At 39.6% G+C, this 6,713-nt stretch overlaps 1 non-coding gene across 1 annotated transcript; it reads left to right on the top strand.

Moving 5' to 3' along the window:
• Positions 1–1,376: 1,376 nt before the first annotated feature.
• Positions 1,377–1,449, top strand: TRNAV-CAC (transfer RNA valine (anticodon CAC)). The gene has a single exon. It is a non-coding gene; the product is annotated as a tRNA-Val (tRNA).
• Positions 1,450–6,713: the final 5,264 nt, after the last annotated feature.

Below are 6,713 nucleotides of genomic sequence, written 5' to 3'. Positions count from 1 at the left end.
GAATCTCTTCACAAATGGTGCAGTGTTGTCCGACGGAATCTTCAGAGATCATGCAAATGTTCAATGTTTGCACAGTTCGATCCTACAGTCACTAGCCACGTGTGTCTAGAGTGCCTGAACCTGGTTTTTAATTTTGTTCATGTTAATTGATTTAAGTGTAAATAGGTACGCACAGTCAACGGTAAACACACTGTGGCCAACAGAGCCAGAGCACCTACGGCCAACCCTGCGGTCATGGTTTGGTGTTAAAAAGTCAGACAGACCTTTCCTTTCCTGCTCTTCCTCATCCTAGCTATTGACTTTAGGTAAATTTCAGAACATTGCTGAACAAAAGTTTCCTCATCTTTAAAAATTAAATAACAGTAGATCCTTCTCAAGGACTGAAAGGATAAAATAGAAAAGTAAGTGAATTTCCCAGCACAGTACACAGTGCTCAGAAGTTTCCAAGTTATACGTGCCTTTTCCCCCAAAACTCAAACTCTCCTTCCTTGTACATTGCTGGGAGTTTGGTAAAAGGCCATTATAAAATAATAAGATGGATTTTTATATCAAAACTTCAAGAACTCCTGTGTGAAAATGACTTTGACTCTTTCAAAATAGTTACCTCATTTCAATAGCACTGTCATTGCTTATGACTAACCTTTTTTAAAATCATTCTGAGTCATTTTCTAAGCCATCCAGAAAAACCGTATCATTTGATTGCATTGTTAACTTTTTGAGTGATTTTTTATGTTTCATTTCTTTCTTTTTTAAACTATACATTTTGTATTAAAATATAGAAGATATAAGAAAATAAAAATTTCCTACAAACCTACCAGTAGGAATTAAGAAGTATTAACACATTATAAAAATCATTATAGGCTTTTTTGATGTTCTGTTAAAAATAAAAAAAAACATCGTATTTCATATACAATTTAATATGCTAATTTTTTTCACAACATTCTCACAGAAGCATGTTTATGTCATGAATTATTCATTAAAATGTGATTTTTCTAAAACATGGTTGCAAAGCATTTTATCATATGGATGTATCAAACTGTATGAACTATTCCTGTGTGGCTGCTGTTTGTTTTTAAAGTTAGAAGAAACATTTCTGAATTTGTAGGTCTTAACTTTGAATGTTTTGTGTTCTCTCCAAATGGTAAGATAAGGAAGAAAAGGGAATAATAGTTATCAAATATCTACTATATAACAAGCGCATATATATATATATATATATATATATATCTCTATATATATATATATATATCTCATATCATATCATATCATATCATATCATATCATATCATTTAGTCCTAAAAATCCTGAGATATATAATATTATGCTCCAAGTTTTAGCAGTTTAGGTACAAAATTTCAAAAAGTAAATTGTTTGGGGGAGGGTATAGCTGAGTGGTAAACGGCATGCCTCACATGCATGAGGTCCTGGGTTCAATCCCCAGTGCCTCCATTAAATAAATAAGTAAACCTAATTATCTCCTTCCCCCAAAACAAACAAATAACAACAAAAAAAGTAAACTGTTCTAAGTCATATATTTAAGAGGTGTCTGAACCAGAATGTGTACCCAGGCATATCTGATTTCCAGTCCATACTTTACATTAGCAGGTGACAGCCACTGAAGTATAATGGCAATGCCAAAACAGGTGTGCCATCTCTTGTAACTTGTCCCATTCTCAGACTGCTCATATAGGCTGTGAGAGACAAAGGGTTAAAAGCAGTGTGGCTCTTGCTAATTACAAAACATAAAACCAAAATCTTTTCTTTTCTTTCTTTTTTTTTTCTTAACAGTGACCCCCTTGAGGAGATTGTCCCTGTCAAACATGCCTGAACACATCAGACAATCCCGCCGCAGCATTTCACTCTGCCTGGCAACCAGGACCTTTTTGCAACAGCCCACAGTGACAGTTTGAGCAGTTTTAATTAACCAGGCGCCATTAGACTGGAGGAAGTTATTTCCCTAAATGCCAGTCAGTCCTGTTCTCCTTTTTGTGGTTTCCCAAGCAAAGAACATAGCTGGTATTTAGCTGCCAGCAGTGGGATACGAGCCCTCGGGCCAACAATGGCCAGTATTTCAGACTCAGCCTGCCTTAAATAGGACAGGATCAGGAACGAACTTGAGGAAAAGGTACACAAGCCCTTGAAAATCTCTCCAAGAAACAATCACAACCAGAGGCTTTTCCAATTTCTGGGGGTTTTGTTTCAGGAAAGAACAGAGTTGGCAAGTTATTCTGTTACTTTTAACAAAAGAAATTGATGTTTGCTGGTTTCTGTCTCCAGGAGCCCATCAACACACGCCTCAAAAGGCGGGCCCTTTAAGATTGTAATGTTTGGAAGGAAAAAAAAAATGAAAGAAAGCGAGGATGCAAATGACACAAATTGAGCTGATTTATGGCTTTGGAGAAGAAAAGATGAATTTATTTATAAAATGCAGTAGCAGATTAAGACATCATCTAGCAAGCACGTACAGTATTAAGTGTTTCAAATGACAACTCTGGGAGTTTCTGGCAGATATTGTGTTTCTCTTCTGTTGCATGTGGCTCAAACTAAAAAGGATCTGATTTGTGTGTGAAATAGGAGGAAAGAGTTTCAGGATGCAACTCACATAAAGCCCTGACTTTTAAACCTTGCCCTGGTAAGACTGCAAATAATATATTAGGGCACCATTTTTACTTCACAGAGACACAGCATAATAGATAAGAACATCTACTGTGGAACCCTCCATCTGCTTCGGTTTGAATCCTGGTTCGTGTACCTGCTGTGTGACTTAGAGCCAATTACTTAACCTCTCTGTGTCTTAGCGTCTTCATCTGTAAAGTGAGGTTAATCAGAGTCCCTACTTCTTAGGGTGGTCATAAGGATTAAATGAAACACTATTTCAAGCAATGTCTAGAACAGTCTCATAAGCCCTATATAAGAATGTATTACAAAACAATTTTAATACAATTGTTTTCCAATCTTTCTTTCTCACCTGACCATTGAAAAAATGAGCAGCTTCAGGTAATATGGACACAGAAGCATTTCATCTCTCAAAACTCTTACTCTGCTCCAATTAATTTTCTTCTGCTTTTTAAGTAGGTCTGTTAGGCTGGACATCCTGTTTCCTGCCCTTCTACTTACATGGTCATTTGTACAGGTAACCATCCCTCCTTTGTCCAGAAGCTTTGTGAATGAGCGGCCTCTCCTTTTGTTCAAGGTGAACCCCTTTGCCTTCCCTTGCTTCTCATCCTCCTTGGGAACCGTAAAATCCTAGCCTTCTCTCTCAGCAACTTCTCTGCTTCTTCCCCTTTCAGCGTATAAAAAAGTTGCTATAAGCTTAAGATGCTTCTGACTCCACGTTCCTTTCTGTCTACAGCCTTCTCTAATTCCTATCACAGCCATATTCCAGGTTGGAAAATTTTCTGTAATTTTTCCAACATGGACTTTTGACTTCTGGCCCCAGATGAAAAGAGCCTTTTCTTCCTCAGCCTATATAGTAGTGGGGACATTTTTTAAAAATACACAAGGTGAGGAATTTACCTATTTTGAGTCACCCAGAGACTTGAAAATATCAATCCTCGGCAATGCAAAGGATATGTTTCATGGAAGAAGGTTAGTGTTCTTAGTCTGAACCAGATCCATACATTGTCTTAGAAAAGTCTCAAAATAAAATCCCAAGGAGATTGAAGGGTTCAGAGATAAGAATTCTCACATATCTAGGGAGGGAGAGGCAGTGGTGGGAATAAAATGAAAAAGAAATAAACCCCTACTTCTCTATTCTAAACCAAACTTATTCTCAACCTCTGCTCTTGGTGTCCACAAGGGATATTAGGAGGAAGAAAGAAACAGTTATGTCTATGAGTCTTAATTTCAAGAAGATTCATTGTCCATCTTAGTTTCTTAGGGCAGCCAAATACCTGGGAACTGGGGATTGACTCTCTCACCAAAAACATTTTTAGTGGGGAAGGGTAACAGCTTAGTGGTAGAGCATATGCTTAGCATGCACAAGGTCCTAGGTTCAATCCCCAGTACCTCAATTAAAAAAAAGAATTAACAAGAAAAACAAATAGGAAAAAAATTCTTGCTAATTTCAACTCATCCTGATTATTCCATTAACCAAATTATGCCACTTTCTAAAACTTCTTGTTGACTGAAAATTTCCCCCGATTCACAAAACATACCCATGTCTAAGTGGTATTAAAGAAATGAAGAGCCAGCAGATCGCTATAGAGAATATAAATTATTGTCCATGTGTCTTGTCACAGTTTAAACGTATTTTCATCAGAGAACCGCCAATTTCACAGCCTGCTGAAGATCTATTCCTGAGTCATCCGTTAGTCAGTTGGAGAAGAGGTGAACAGAAGCAGCAGATGGACCGACCAATGTCACTACACAGGTAGGATTATCAACAAGTCAAAACATTCTACAGTTCTGGGCAATGTGTTATCCTACAATAGAAGCCAGGGGAAATGGGGAATTAAAGCATTACTTCTCTAATGTAAGAACAATGGTTCTTTTGAACTTACACCCTAATAAACATAATTTGCACGGACAGAATTCTCAGAGCTCATCTCGGCCTTTATGGAAGTCAAAGGTGAGATGGACCTAAAGCAAAACTCATCATTCTATTAAAAATGGTTATACGTGTATGGGATTGCAAGGTTTCATAATTCCGCCCTAAACTCTACTTCATCTGATTTATTCAGGACAATCTAATCATCTTCCCTGTTCTGCCCCTGAATCTCCCTTGTAGGCCTCCTCAGCTATAGCCTTTCTCCCATCATTTCTTTGAACCTTGCAAAATCCACCAATAGACCTGTTCTAATGATTTAGATCAGAGATCACCATTTCCAGTCCCTCGGGCTCAGTGCTCACCCAGAACCCCACTCAGTTCTTCATGTCCTCATGATATTCATAGGAATCCTCCCCCCACAAAACCGCCCCCCCCATTATTTATTTAACTTTTTATGTCAGCGGCATTACTACGGTTTCTCAGGTGTTAACAGGCTGCTGCACCAACATACCATGCGAGAACAAAGACGAGAAAAGGGTAATGACTTACACCAGAAGACGGCTGTAAAATCTGCGGGGTGGAACTCGGAACTCAGTTTGGAATTACCATTCCATCTGGCAGGATGAATGGAGCCTGTTGAACATTACGTGCATTAACATCCTCACCATGTTTTTATACAAAAGCCTTTACGACTTTGGCTCCTGTAGGTCCTGGAAAGAGTGCCATGGTTCTGGTCACACAGGCATCTCTTTTCCACTATCACCAACACACTGGACTCGGTCTGCTATGACAGTGGAATGAAGGACTTATCTACGGGTCCAAAGTCCTGGCAAAGCACATGATCGATGTGAACCAAGTACCACTGCTGAAATGACAAATTGTTTCCCAGCGTGGCCCACATTCTACTTTTAAATTGTAGACCCAGATTAACCAAGTTGTGCAGGAATTGGCTCTTAGAAAAATGTCAAGGACGGTTCTGCTTTGGCTGGGCTAAATGATCACAGTATAAGCCAAGAGCCAGGGGAAGTGGGTGCATCTCTTAGGCGTGGGGTGGGGGCAAAATTTTGAAGGCTGCAGTGGGTCCTGTGAACTTCTGAGCTCGTGGTAAATTGGTGGCTAATAGTTAGATTATATCCCAGAACACAAACCCAGAACATGGGATTTAGATTCCTTTGCTGAGTGCCTTTGATCCAATGTACTTTAGTGAAATGTAAACTTGTTTTCATTTGGAAATTGTGCTATTTATTTGGCATAGCCTCTCTTTCTCTGGTTCTCTCTGTCTCTGTCTCTCCCTCTCTCTCCTTCCCTCTCCTTCTTAACGTTCTTTACCCTTCACTGCATCTGCACCATGAATGATGGCATGGCTCTCCTGCAGGACTCCAGACAACATCTGATTTCTCTCCATGGTGACTTAGTGGCTTCTTTCATAATTTTTAAGCTCCCAAACTCACTTCCTCCTCCTCACTTTCAGATAAGAGCAAACCTCCTGTTTTACTGACATAACTGGAGTTTGGGGAAATCAGCCAGTGACTGTCTGGAGCAGAGATAACATTACCAGTTACTCGGACTCAGTTCTCCCCCGGAAACCGCTTTCAGTTCTTAGCATCATTTGACAACTGATTTAACCCAAATGTAAAAATGAATTTGCAGATGCCACATTGTGTTACTCGAGGTTAAGCTCCTCCTTTCTTCCCCTCTCTCTTCTCACTTGCACAATAGAGAATTGGGGAAGAAAATGTTTAAGGAGGATTTTTTCTATGTCCTCCCCATGAATAAATCTGTAACATTTGCTAATGCAGTTGACAGTCTGCTGGCCTTGGTTGAAGGGCTGGCTCTAGTATCATCTGCCTGTGGCTTAACTTCTCTGACCTCCAGTGTTCTCATCTTCAAAGTAGGGCTAATAATAATTCTATTTCAGAAGGTGGTACACTCAGTCAGTCCATATATGTTTATTGCACTAATCTTATGTCAGGCATTTTTCTAAACCCCTTCCCTGTTTTAACTCAATTCATCCCAACAACCTCCAAGATAGGTTGATCCTTATTTTGCAGATGAGGAAAGGAGAGAAAAGCACCATGTTATTAAAAGGTAGACTAGTGACCAACGCTGCAACGCAGGACTCATTGCTGACTCTGGGCTGGAGCCTGGGGCTCAGGTTCTGAGCCGAAGCAGACACGGCTACCTCTCTGAATCCTGCATCTGCTCCTGGGACGGTGCCACCCTC

Source organism: Camelus dromedarius, chromosome 8, assembly GCF_036321535.1.
Source record: "Camelus dromedarius isolate mCamDro1 chromosome 8, mCamDro1.pat, whole genome shotgun sequence".
Lineage (NCBI taxonomy): Eukaryota > Metazoa > Chordata > Mammalia > Artiodactyla > Camelidae > Camelus > Camelus dromedarius.
Note: the sequence above shows the minus strand (reverse complement) of the source record. Positions and strands in the feature narration are given on the sequence as shown.